This window comes from Pseudorasbora parva, chromosome 10, assembly GCF_024679245.1.
Source record: "Pseudorasbora parva isolate DD20220531a chromosome 10, ASM2467924v1, whole genome shotgun sequence".
Classification (NCBI taxonomy): domain Eukaryota; kingdom Metazoa; phylum Chordata; class Actinopteri; order Cypriniformes; family Gobionidae; genus Pseudorasbora; species Pseudorasbora parva.
In genome coordinates this window covers 8,722,652-8,737,093 of record NC_090181.1, presented here as the reverse complement: position 1 = coordinate 8,737,093, position 14,442 = coordinate 8,722,652, and the positions used below count along the sequence as shown (strand labels likewise).

The following is a 14,442-nucleotide window of genomic DNA, read 5'->3' as shown; positions in this document are numbered from 1 at the left end:
GTCCATAAAACCTTAGAAAAATCCGTCTTGAGATATTTCTTGGCCCAGTCTTGATGTTTCAGCTTGTGTGTCTTGTTCAGTGGTGGTCGACTTTCTGCCTTTCTTACCATGGCCATGTCTCTGAGTATTGCACACCTTGTGCTTTTGGGCACTCCAGTGATGTTGCAGCTCTGAAATATGGCCAAACTGGTGGCAAGTGGCATCTTGGCAGCTGCACGCTTGACTTTTCTCAGTTTACGGGCGGTTATTTTGCGCCTTGGTTTTTCCACACGCTTCTTGCGACCCTGTTGACTATTTTGAATGAAACGGTTGATTGTTCGATGATCACGCTTCAGAAGCTTGGCTATTTTAAGACTGCTGCATCCCTCTGCAATATATCTCACTATTTTTGACTTTTCTGAGCCTGTCCAGTCCTTCTTTTGACCCATTTTGCCAAAGGAAAGGAAGTTGCCTAATAATTATGCACACCTGATATAGGGTGTTGATGTCATTAGACCACACCCCTTCTCATTACAGACATGCACATCACCTAATATGCTTAATTGGTAGTAGGCTTTCCAGCCTATACAGCTTGGAGTAAGACAACATGCATAACGAGGATGATGTGGTCAAAATACTCATTTGCCTAATAATTCTGCACTCCCTGTATACTATACTATGAAATGATGTACAACACATAAACAATCTGTTCTTCTACTAAAACAACACTATTTTTTACAAGTGAATATGCTAAAAAATAATTTCCCAATGTCCTTTTTTTCACATTTCCTTTACAGTAAAAAATCTTTACATAAAAGAGTCTCAGATAACAGATAGTAATAGATAACAGTTTGTGTTTGCCATATCCTACGATGTGACACCAGATCTGATTTTAAATTGGGCAATTCCACTGACACGTTTAATTGAGTCCCCCATTCAAGGTCGCGTTTCTGAAGCCCCCTGTGAAGCCCATGACAAGATTTGGTCTTAGAATTGTTCAAATATTTCACTTTTTTTGGAACCACTATAAAAGTGTTCATTTCTGTTGTCCTTTGGTGCGACATCACTATATTCTTAATTATTTCTATGTTGCACTAAAGGACACATTTCAGTAAAAAAGTTCAAAAACAGTTAAAGAATTGAAAAAGTTAGTGACCCCTTTTATTTTCCAAACACCAGACTTCTTTTCTTCAAAAGTGGTGTTTTACAAAAATATATTTTTACTGCTTATCTGTCAACCACCCAAATACTATTAGGAATCAATTATCATGTGTTAATTCGATCATGTTAACAGTGAAATCTAATGACATTCCTGAAAAAAAGAAGTGTCATCTCACTCTGTTAGGTGTTTTGTAGTTTATGTGAAAAGACTGAGAATGAGTAAAAGAAGAAACACACTCGCAGTCTCAATGTTGTGAGGGTGAGCAGCTGGAGATACAAAGAGCTAAAGCCACCTGAGCTCCCGATGACACGCTGGAAAAATGGCACAAAGACACCTCTCATGCGGCAGAGAATCAATCCAACATGAGAAGAACATTTCTGCCAAGTGTTCAGCACAAACAGACCCTTCACTGCTGCACACTGAACAACGCAACATATGCTGAAGCTTGAAAATAGCAAAATGGGACACTGATGATCTTTTTCCTTCTAACAAATTTCTTCAGAAATATATTCTTAATTAGGGGAAAGCATATTATAATATTATAATCTTACACAAATATCTTGTGCAACCTTTGTTTCAGTTTACTGAAAGCTTCAGAAAAAGCTCTTTTGCTCGTGTTCACAAAAGTTTTTATTTTAACCTTCTTTGGGTCAAAGTGGACAGTGTATGCGCTAACATCATGAGCGTGTCCAGTCAACTGTTACCTATTTTTTAGCTACAGTGCTGCTTGTCATTTCCTTTCAGGGTATATTTTATATCCAGAAAGGTTGGAGTTTTGCATAACTTCTTTTACATTTACCAAATGTATCTTTAAGGCAGATTAATAACATGAACACATTTAAAAAAAAAAATCCTGTCCTTAGTGACTGTGCTGAGAATATCACTAAAAATATTTTGTTTTAAAATATTAAAACAAATGCTGTACAAAAGGCAGAACAGACTAAATAAATGTGTTCCTTGAAGCATAGTACTTAATCAGACTGTGTGATGGCATACAGTTTGTCTGTAACATATTTGACAAAATCACCAGGGAAAAATGTCAGTTATTGTTTCAGTTACATTTTAATGAAATTTTAGGGTACGTTTACACGACAAAGTACTAAAAATTGGGATTTTTTTTGCGTACAGATAACAATGTTGACAAACAAATCCCCATTCACATGTATACATAAAAACGACTAAAAACATTGCATTATGCATGCCAGACCAGTAGTTGGCGACGTCATGTTCTAGAAACACGAAGCGTCTATAGACTGAACACTTACCCTGCGTCCCAATTTGCTTTCTATCCATCCTAAATAGTATTCGAAAATAGAATTAGCATGTCCCAAATCATAGTATGTTGAAAAGAGTATTCCAAAGATTCTCGGATGGTTTACTATTTCCAGTCCGAATTCGAAGTATGGATCAATGTGCACTCTAACGGCTGATTTTGCCCACAACCCATTGCGAGTTGGACAAGGATTCGATTAGAACTACAAACGCGGATAAAAAGCATTAAAAAACTACAAACATGATGGATGTGCGAATCAGACGGTTATTAAGTAGAGAAGTTTAGATAAAGGGGTTTGAGTGACCAACTATCAATATTTAACCTGACAAAAATATATTTATTCAGTGTCGTCAACATTATATTTCACCTGCAGCAGCATTGTGAACTTTTGTAATGAGACGTTTGGCCATTAACTTTTAAATTCATCATTATATTTCACCTGCAGCAGCAGCATTGTGAACTTTTGTAATGACACGTTTGGCCATTAACTTTTAAATACATGATTATATTTCTACTGCAAACACATGAGGAGAGTCTCTGACCCACACATGGCAGATCAACGTGCGGCTACATTTCTCTCCGATACGGTAGGAGATTTAACTGAATGTGGAGGATTTGAACTGGGACGAATCTGACGATGATTGACAGTAGGGGGGCACCGAAATGAAATTCTTGGCCGAAGCCGAAACCGAATAATAATGAATTGCTTGGCCGAAGGCCGAATACCGAACACGGTGTTTCGCATTTTTTCCAATTATTTGGCAATTTTTTTACCATTACAATTTTTTTTGCTTTTTACTATTTTGTGTTGCTTTTCAGAGAAATAAATCAAATAAAAAAATACAATTTAAAAATATTTATTTAACACTGAACTTTTTTTAACATTCCAGCAGATATTATACAAACTAAGCACAACATAACTTAAAATAAATAATTAGTAAAATAAAAAATATATTTTTATTTGGCCATCTTTGAAGCCCCCCTTCTTGAATAGCCTATGTTAGGCCTATAACTGACTGCTGAAAGAATGTAACTCTGTATGTCTACAACAACAAATGTGCATTGAATAGTGCAAAAAATTTGGATGAACCCACAACAAATAAATAACTGTCCTAGACATAAGCCTACTTGTTCAGGAAAAGTGGCAGGTTCTTCTTTATGAAAAGTAGCTTCTCTGCTTTCTTACATGAAAGTCGGTTCCTCTTCTCATCGATGACATGAGATGCAGCACTAAACAGTGCTTCCACACTGCTGACATGTTTGCTGCATAAAGCGCACGCCTCTCACTCTACGTGGGTTACTATTTGATCGCGTCATTAAAAACGTCATTGTTCGGCAAAAATTATTCGGCCTTTTTACTTATTCCTTTTTACTTTTTTTGGCTATTTTCGGCCAAATAATTTCGGTTGCCGAACATTCGGTGCATCCCTAATTGACAGGGCAGTTAAACGGTGACGGAATGCTCGTAACTAAGCGACAGAGTCTGTTAAAGATGGCGAAGTAGTATGTCCCGAAGCTTGCATACTTTTCTGCTACACACTCAAAAGTATATACTTTTTCTTCACAGAAAGAGTGCATACTTTTAGGACGTAGTATAAGTAGGCGAATTGGGATGCAGCAATAATGCTAATTTATAAAACTGTTAGTTCCAGTCCTTGATTCACAATAAAACACAGCTATGACCACTTCACCTAACAGTTCTGTGTTCAACAGTTCAAATGAATTATATGCATTCTTACATGCATGACGTCACTGTTTTCACCTGTTTGTGTTTTTGTAGTTGTAGTTTGTAGTCACACAGAGACAATATCTTTATCGTTTTCATAAACTTGCACTTTGAAACCTGTTTTCAAAGGTTTGTGTTTTCAGGCCCCCAAAATGTTGTCGTGTTTTGGATAGCCAAAACTTTTTGCCAAAACAAATCAGTTTTTAGTTGTTCATTGTCTGGTGTTGAATGTTTCTTAACATGATGTTTCCCCTCTGTTGTGTCTCATGTTGGATTACTCGCTTTTGTTTTGTAAAATGAAGTTTAAACTGCTCAAATATCCACTACGCTCACCACGTCTTCCCTCTATTCTGGACATAATAAAAACATCTTTAATATCAAAATGGTATTTAATGATTAAGCTTGAAATCTACCAGATGTATTACATAGATTAAATATATAAACTAAAAACCAATAGTGGTGAACCGGTGATATAGGCGGCCAAGGCTCATTGACGCACGTCCACCAGCGAAAGTGCCAACAGTGGGCATGTGAGCATCAGAACTGGACCACAGAGCAATGGAAGAAGGTGGCCTTGTCTGAAGAATCACATTTTCTTTAACATCACGTGGATGGCCGGGTGTGTGTGCGTCGCTTACCTCGGGAACACATGGCACCAGGATGCACTATGGGAAGAAGGCAAGAGTGTGTGTGACGGAGGCAGTGTGATGCTTTGGGCAATGCTCTGCTGGGAAACCTTGGGTCCTGCCATCCATGTGGATGTTACTTTGACCCGTACCACCTACCTAAGCATAATTGCAGACCATGTACACCCTTTCATGGAAACGGTATTCTATGGTGGCTGTGGCCTCTTCCAGCGGGATAATGCTCCTGACACAAAGCAAAAATGGTTCAGGAATGGTTTGAGGAGCACAACAAGTATGAGGTGCAGACTTGGCCTCCAAATTCCCCAGATCTCAGTCCAATCGAGCATCTGTGGCATGTGCTGAACTAACAAGTTCGATCCATGGAGGTCCCACCGCTCAACTTACTGGACTTAAAGCACCTGCTGCTAACATCTTGGTGCCAGAAACCACAGCACACCTTCAAGGGTCTAGTAGAGTGCCTCGATGGGTAAGGGCTGTTTTGGCAGCAAAACGGGGACCAACACATTATTAGGACATAATGTTATGCCTGATCGGTGTATATAAGGCTTACAACTGGGGGCACATTTCTAATAAAAAAGTTAAAATGCCTTGTTGAAAGCTATGTTTAACTTTTAGCAAAGTTGCACAAGGTTTTGTCCTCTAGATATTTTCTCCGAAAACTTTGAGTTTCCCCAAATGATGGTACAGAAAAACATGCAGCAGTGCCATGATGATATGTGATCCACTACAAGATATTAGATTATCTTATATTGTTTAGTTGTTTTTGTTTTGATATATGAAGCCTCTGGGCCTGGAATTCAATATTAGATTTTCCTGAACTCTGAACCACAAGAATCAACTTCAGTGCTTGTCCACAGAGGAAAACCATTTGTCAGCTGAAGTCCCATTAACTGCTTGAGCAAGCACATGATCTTGGAGTATGTATGAAAAACGGAGAAAGACAAGAGATGGCAAAAAGCAAGACATAACACTGTGAACTCTAATCGACTCTCTTAATGAAACTTGTCAAATCAGAAGGATAACGATAAAAGAGTGTTACGCCCCCATTAAACGACTAACAATTACCATTAATGAAATATCAGAGTCTGAATCGCTCAACCGAGGAGATCACTGAGTCATGTTTGAGCATGCTTTTATCCTCACAGTGCTTGCTCTTTGTGTTGTGCTTGCATCTTTTAACTGCAAAGTCACTGAATCTAGGTTACATTTCTGTTTCCTTCGAATCAGCTCTCAGATCATCAAGACTCATGAATACAAATGAGTCACAGCGTCACATTCTTATTGCACGTTCACTTGATGCATTTTGGAAGTATTTTTGCATCCCAAATAGAAATAGAGAGCATGTTATTGCTGCTGCTGTTATTACTGCTGCTGTTATTACTGCTGCTGTTATTGCTGCTGCTGTTATTGCTGCTGCTGTTATTACAGCTGCTGTTAATACTGCTGCTGTTATTACTGCTGCTGTTATTGCTGCTGCTGTTATTGCTGCTGCTGTTATTGCTGCTGCTGTTATTGCTGCTGCTGTTATTACTGCTGCTGTTATTGCTGCTGCTGTTATTGTTGCTGCTGTTATTGCTGCTGCTGTTATTACTGCTGCTGTTATTGTTGCTGCTGTTATTACTGCTGTTATTGCTGCTGCTGTTATTGCTGCTGCTGTTATTACTGCTGCTGTTGTTATTACTGCTACTGTTATTGCTGCTGCTGTTATTACAGCTGCTGTTATTGTTGCTGCTGTTATTGCTGCTGCTGTTATTGCTGCTGCTGTTATTACTGCTGTTGTTATTGCTGCTGCTGTTATTGCTGCTGCTGTTATTGCTGCTGCTGTTATTACTGCTGTTGTTATTGCTGCTGCTGTTATTGCTGCTGCTGTTATTACTGCTGCTGTTGTTATTACTGCTGTTGTTATTACTGCTGCTGTTATTGCTGCTGCTGTTATTACTGCTGCTGTTATTACTGCTGCTGTTATTGTTGCTGCTGTTATTGCTGCTGCTGCTGTTATTGTTGCTGCTGTTATTACTGCTGCTGTTATTGCTGCTGCTGTTATTACTGCTGCTGTTATTGTTGCTGCTGTTATTACTGCTGCTGTTATTGTTGCTGCTGTTATTACTGCTGCTGTTATTGCTGCTGCTGGTTATTGCTGCTGCTGTTATTGCTGCTGCTGTTATTACTGCTGCTGTTATTACTGCTGCTGTTATTGCTGCTGCTGGTTATTGCTGCTACTGTTATTACTGCTGCTGTTATTGCTGCTGCTGTTATTACTGCTGCTGTTATTGTTGCTGCTGTTATTACTGCTGCTGTTATTGCTGCTGCTGTTATTGTTGCTGCTGTTATTGCTGCTGCTGTTATTGCTGCTGCTGTTATTACTGCTGCTGTTATTGCTGCTGCTGTTATTACTGCTGCTGTTATTGTTGCTGCTGTTATTGCTGCTGCTGTTATTGCTGCTGCTGTTATTGTTGCTGCTGTTATTGCTGCTGCTGTTATTGCTGCTGCTGTTATTACTGCTGCTGTTATTACTGCTGCTGTTATTGTTGCTGCTGTTATTACTGCTGCTGTTATTGCTGCTGCTGTTATTGTTGCTGCTGTTATTGCTGCTGCTGTTATTGCTGCTGCTGTTATTACTGCTGCTGTTATTGCTGCTGCTGTTATTACTGCTGCTGTTATTGTTGCTGCTGTTATTGCTGCTGCTGTTATTGCTGCTGCTGGTTATTGCTGCTACTGTTATTACTGCTGCTGTTATTGCTGCTGCTGTTATTACTGCTGCTGTTATTGTTGCTGCTGTTATTACTGCTGCTGTTATTGCTGCTGCTGTTATTGTTGCTGCTGTTATTGCTGCTGCTGTTATTGCTGCTGCTGTTATTACTGCTGCTGTTATTGCTGCTGCTGTTATTACTGCTGCTGTTATTGTTGCTGCTGTTATTGCTGCTGCTGTTATTGCTGCTGCTGTTATTGTTGCTGCTGTTATTGCTGCTGCTGTTATTGCTGCTGCTGTTATTACTGCTGCTGTTATTGCTGCTGCTGTTATTGCTGCTGCTGTTATTACTGCTGCTGTTGTTATTACTGCTGCTGTTATTGCTGCTGCTGTTATTGCTGCTGCTGTTATTACAGCTGCTGTTATTGTTGCTGCTGTTATTGCTGCTGCTGTTATTGCTGCTGCTGTTATTACTGCTGTTGTTATTGCTGCTGCTGTTATTGCTGCTGCTGTTATTGCTGCTGCTGTTATTACTGCTGTTGTTATTGCTGCTGCTGTTATTGCTGCTGCTGTTATTACTGCTGCTGTTGTTATTACTGCTGTTGTTATTACTGCTGCTGTTATTGCTGCTGCTGTTATTACTGCTGCTGTTATTACTGCTGCTGTTATTGTTGCTGCTGTTATTGCTGCTGCTGTTATTGTTGCTGCTGTTATTACTGCTGCTGTTATTGCTGCTGCTGTTATTACTGCTGCTGTTATTACTGCTGCTGTTATTGTTGCTGCTGTTATTACTGCTGCTGTTATTGTTGCTGCTGTTATTACTGCTGCTGTTATTGCTGCTGCTGGTTATTGCTGCTGCTGTTATTGCTGCTGCTGTTATTACTGCTGCTGTTATTACTGCTGCTGTTATTGCTGCTGCTGGTTATTGCTGCTACTGTTATTACTGCTGCTGTTATTGCTGCTGCTGTTATTGCTGCTGCTGGTTATTGCTGCTGCTGTTATTACTGCTGGTATTATTGCTGCTGTTATTACTGCTGCTGTTATTGCTGCTGATGGTTATTGCTGCTGCTGTTATTGCTGCTGCTGGTTAATGCTGCTGCTGTTATTTTTGCTGCTGGTTATTGCTGCTGCTGTTATTACTGCTGCTGTTATTGTTGCTGCTGTTATTACTGCTGCTGTTATTACTGCTGCTGTTATTGCTGCTGCTGTTATTGGCGCTGCTGTTATTACTGCTGCTGTTATTGCTGCTGCTGTTATTGCTGCTGCTGTTATTGCTGCTGCTGTTATTGCTGCTGTTGGTTATTGCTGCTGTTGGTTATTGCTGCTGTTGGTTATTGCTGCTGTTGGTTATTGCTGCTACTGTTATTACTGCTGCTGTTATTGCTGCTGCTGTTATTGCTGCTGCTGTTATTGTTGCTGCTGTTATTACTGCTGCTGTTATTGCTGCTGCTGTTATTGTTGCTGCTGTTATTGCTGCTGCTGTTATTGCTGCTGCTGTTATTACTGCTGCTGTTATTGCTGATGTTGGTTATTACTTCTGCTGTTATTGCTGATGTTGGTTATTGCTGCTGCTGTTATTGCTGCTGCTGTTATTGCTGCTGCTGTTATTACTGCTGCTGTTATTGTTGCTGCTGTTATTGCTGCTGCTGTTATTGCTGCTGCTGTTATTACTGCTGCTGTTTTTGTTACTGCTGTTATTGCTGCTGCTGTTATCGCTGATGTTGGTTATTGCTGCTGCTGTTATTACTGCTGCTGTTATTGCTGCTGCTGTTATTGGCGCTGCTGTTATTACTGCTGCTGTTATTGCTGCTGCTGTTATTACTGCTGCTGTTATTGCTGCTGCTGTTATTGCTGCTGCTGTTATTGCTGCTGTTGGTTATTGCTGCTGTTGGTTATTGCTGCTGTTGGTTATTGGTGCTGTTGGTTATTACTGCTGTTGTTTTTGATGCTGTTGGTTATTGCTGCTGTAGGTTATTGCTGATGTTAGTTATTGCTGCTGCTGTTATTGCTGATGTTGGTTATTACTTCTGCTGTTATTGCTGCTGCTGTTATTGCTGATGTTGGTTATTGCTACTGCTGTTATTGCTGCTGAGGGGATACTGGTGTCATTGCTGCTGTTATTGCTTCTGCTGTTATTGCTCCTGTGAGTTATTGGTGTTATTACTGCTGCTGTTGTTATTACTGCTGTTGTTATTACTGCTGCTGTTATTGCTGCTGCTGTTATTACTGCTGCTGTTATTGCTGCTGCTGTTATTACTGCTGCTGTTATTACTGCTGCTGTTATTGTTGCTGCTGTTATTACTGCTGCTGTTATTGTTGCTGCTGTTATTACTGCTGCTGTTATTACTGCTGCTGCTGTTATTGCTGCTGCTGTTATTGCTGCTGCTGTTATTGCTGCTGCTGGTTATTGCTGCTGCTGTTATTGCTGCTGCTGTTATTGCTGCTGCTGTTATTGCTGCTGCTGGTTATTGCTGCTGCTGTTATTACTGCTGGTATTATTGCTGCTGTTATTACTGCTGCTGTTATTGCTGCTGATGGTTATTGCTGCTGCTGTTATTGCTGCTGCTGGTTAATGCTGCTGCTGTTATTTTTGCTGCTGGTTATTGCTGCTGCTGTTATTGCTGCTGCTGTTATTACTGCTGCTGTTATTGTTGCTGCTGTTATTACTGCTGCTGTTATTGTTGCTGCTGTTATTACTGCTGCTGTTATTGTTGCTGCTGTTATTACTGCTGCTGTTATTACTGCTGCTGTTTTTGTTACTGCTGTTATTGCTGCTGCTGTTATCGCTGCTGCTGTTATTACTGCTGCTGTTATTACTGCTGCTGTTATTACTGCTGCTGTTATTGCTGCTGCTGTTATTGGCGCTGCTGTTATTACTGCTGCTGTTATTGTTGCTGCTGTTATTGCTGCTGCTGTTATTGCTGCTGCTGTTATTGCTGCTGCTGTTATTGCTGCTGTTGGTTATTGCTGCTGTTGGTTATTGGTGCTGTTGGTTATTACTCCTGTTGTTTTTGATGCTGTTGGTTATTGCTGCTGTTGGTTATTGCTGATGTTAGTTATTGCTGCTGCTGTTATTGCTGATGTTGGTTATTACTTCTGCTGTTATTGCTGCTGCTGTTATTGCTGATGTTGGTTATTGCTACTGCTGTTATTGCTGCTGAGGGGATACTGGTGTCATTGCTGCTGTTATTGCTTCTGCTGTTATTGCTCCTGTGAGTTATTGGTGTTATTGCTGCTGTTGGGTATTGTTGCTGCAGTTATTGCTGCTGCTTTTATTGCTGCTGCTGTTCAATATATCAACATGAATTTTTAATATAGAAATGTAAAAAAACATGCTTATCATAGGTGTATTTAAGTCAAAGCATATATGATTTTAATTATTTGATTTATTAGATCCAAACCTAAAAAGTGTTATATCATGGACTATCATGTCGAAAATCATTTCAATGCAAGAAATATTGTATTACTTTTCCCATTTTCACATCTCAAATTTCAGACAGAAATCCATTCGTCTTGAATCGGTGGGACTGAACGGATGGATTAGCCACGGAATATCCAAGGAGCATCCTGCCAAGATGAAAGAAGCCCTCCTCTAGAGACCCCACCACCCACAACTGACATTCTCATCTTTCAGTCTGTAATCCAGAGATCTTAAAGACCATAGTCCTAGGGTAGATTTGGTGGAGTAATGAATCTGTAAAGATCTGTCAGTTGACAAAGCCTTGGTTAAATTAAATATGCTAATTAGAATAGAACACAACCATAAACGCTGTTGTTACGCATTGAGGAATAAGAGTGACAGAGATTTTTCTTAGGGTCTCTAAGGTGTTCTGAGTGTTACTGCATGTTGCTAAGCGGTTGCTAGGGTGTTCTGGGTGGTTGCTAGGGCGATTATTGGTAGCTTGTACTGTGTTCTTTGATGTGAATACTGTGTTCATAGCACAAATGCTGTTGGACATCAAAGTTTAAAGCCGTGTTACAATTCACAGGGTCCCCACGCAGTTTCACAGCTCCATACAAACTCAGCAGGGGGTGTCTGTAGAAGTTCACTTCACTTGATTATATTTGTTCATTTGGAATGCCCTGACACAGATTAGTCCAATATGATGAATATATATATATATATATATATATATATATATATATACAGTCAAACCAAAAATTATTCAGACACCAGATATAATTTTTTACTAGTGGGTGCAGGGCACTATAGCTCATTTATGTAGCGGTTTTGAAAATACCTGCATTTGTGTGGACAGGGTCCTTGTTTATCGATCTTTGTCTTTACATAGACATGTAAAACTGTTGCATTTCTTGTTCTCCTATTGGATTATGATCTTCGTTTTTCTGGTTGGATTTATGTTTCATATTTTAGATTACCTTGATTCGTGTGCCTGTGGAATAAATGTCTGTGCTTGCAAATAGATCCTTGCCTCTTCTCTTCCCTGTTAAACGATAACAATATTGAAATTGTACATATTTAAATGAATGACACTAGCCTGACAAGCCAGACCCACATCAAGATGTTTGGTCTGGAAACTCACCATTGACAGCTCAATCCGAGGGGCGGGATAAACGGTTGTCTTTCAAACTCCCTCTGCACACGATAGGATAGCGCTACCACCAACCAGAGCAACGAAGGTGAAGCAGAGCTTGTTGACAGATTAAACATTCGCCGTATCCGGTCGGCAAAACTCCAAACACATCTTCCCTTCTTAAGAATGACTTCATTGCTGTTCTACCAGAAAGACTCAGGAGATAGAATGATGAATGAAGCATACACTTATTGACAGCCCAGCAAGCATAATAAAGTTTTGGCATAGGCCCCGTCCATAGTTTATAATCCAAGGGTAGCGGATCAGCATATTCCTGCCTGAAGATGAAGGCAGGGGCGCAGCCGACCCCCCTTTGGAGGTATGGACGGAACCATCCTGGTGGTGGTGGGGAGGATGGAGGTTATTGTCGCATCAGCATCTGCGAACTCAAACATGTGTAAGTACGACCTTTATACAGAAAATATGAAGACGTGATTGGCCAGAGATTAGGTTAATAAGTGACGAAGTGATTAAGTCTTCCTGGCAGAACTTAAGCTGAAGCTTCCATTTCTTTGTTCATAAAGCTTAACTCCAAGTCTTCCAGAGTCGCGGTCAGAGCTGATTCGAAAGACCGCCGTTAGCCAGTTTCTGTGTTTACTAGAAGCACGCAAACGCAACTCGGCCGTCGTCATTATGGCCCCGCCCACCGACTCTATACACTATATGATTGGCCCGGCAAGAGTTAGGCGAATACAGCTCAGAAGGGTATTGAGAGTTGATAGACGACACTCGCGGGCAGATTAGATTAGCTGCCACTAGTGTGCGTCTAGATTTCTAGGCTAGAATGACACAACAGCAAAATAACAATAAATATGGATCTCGTCTATGGTGCCAAAATGGCTTTGAGTAATAGTGATGTTTGCCTAAGCAAACTATGTTAATTATAATGTATCATGGTCACACAGAAGTGCTTATATCTTGGTTAAAATTTGAATGATGCACATTTTATATAGACTTTCTTCTCCCATAAAATGTGCAGTGATGATTATTGCATGTTCTTTATGTTCTATTAAGATCAATTCTTGAGAGAAAGGATGTGAGTCATAAATGCTGTAATATGACATCCAAGCAGCAATCTGGCATATCACTCACTCAATTACACACACACACACGGTTTTTATGTTTATTAGGGCCTTTCCAATGACATCATGATTATTATACTGTACAAACTGTATAATCAATTCTCTTCCATTAAACCAGCCTGGTTAAACGTAGCCCTAAACCTACCCAACATAGAAAACGTTCTGCATACATTTTTGGATATCATCTTTGTTTTCTTTGTTGTATTTACAGTGTAAACCTTGACACACAGACGCACACGCACACACTGCATCAGCCAAGCCAATATTAAAGATAAAGTGTGCAAGTTTAAAAACAATAAAATAAAGCCATACACACCAAGGAACATACATAGCTATTTACACTGTATTGATAACAAAGATAGCATTTGAATCACTTTCAGAACAATTTTGTTTTCTACTGATACAATAAAAACATTAGCTGTGTCTAAAATCGCATACTGTCTGAGTAGGTAATAATAATAATAATAATAATGCTTTCGATTTATAAAGCGCTTTTCAAGGCACTCAAAGCGCTTTACATAGAAGGGGAATCTCCTCATCCACCACCAATATGCAGCATCCACCTGGATGATGCGACGGCAGCCATATTGCGTCAGAACGCTCACCACACACCAGCTGATTGGTGGAGAGGAGACCTAGTGATGACAGTATGACGTTTCTTGTTCTCCCATTGGATTGTGATCTTCGTCTTTCTGGTTGGATTTATGTTTCATATTTTAGATTACCTTGATTTGTGTGCTTGTGGAATAAATGTCTGTGCTTGCCAATAGATCCTTGCCTCTTCTCTTCCATGCTAAACCATAACAATATTGAAATTGTACATATTTAAATGAATGACACTAGCCTGACAAGCCAGACCCACATCAAGATGTTTGGTCTGGAAACTCACCATTGACAGCTCAATCCGAGGGGCGGGATAAACGGTTGTCTTTCAAACTCCCTCTGCACACGATAGGATAGCGCTACCACCAACCAGAGCAACGAAGGTGAATAGCCAAGCCAATATTAAAGATAAAGTGTGCAAGTATGAAACGTCATACTGTCATCACTAGGTCTCCTCTCCACCAATCAGCTGGTGTGTGGTGAGCGTTCTGACGCAATATGGCTGCTGTCGCATCATCCAGGTGGATGCATATTGGTGGTGGTTGAGGAGATTCCCCTTCTATGTAAAGCGCTTTGAGTGCCTTGAAAAGCGCTATATAAATAGAACGCATTTTTATTATTATTATTATTATTATTATTATTATTATTATTATTATTATTATTATTACCTACTCAGACAGTATGTG

General features: G+C 40.0%; 1 protein-coding gene across 4 annotated transcripts in view; it reads right to left on the bottom strand.

Moving 5' to 3' along the window:
• The window catches only part of tmem63c (transmembrane protein 63C), an 81,492-nt gene that overhangs the window by 46,977 nt on the left and 20,073 nt on the right, over nt 1–14,442 (bottom strand). The window contains exons 1-2 of one of the 4 annotated variants that reach the window (XM_067455050.1): nt 12,021–12,339; nt 11,857–11,921 (exon numbers count right to left, since the gene is read on the bottom strand). The exons of 2 other annotated variants lie outside the window; for them this stretch is intronic. The gene's annotated coding sequence lies outside the window, so the exon portion shown is untranslated. Of the gene's footprint in view, nt 1–11,856; nt 11,922–12,020; nt 12,340–14,442 lie in introns of those variants that run through there. One more of the 4 variants, XM_067455051.1, reaches the window with a different exon arrangement.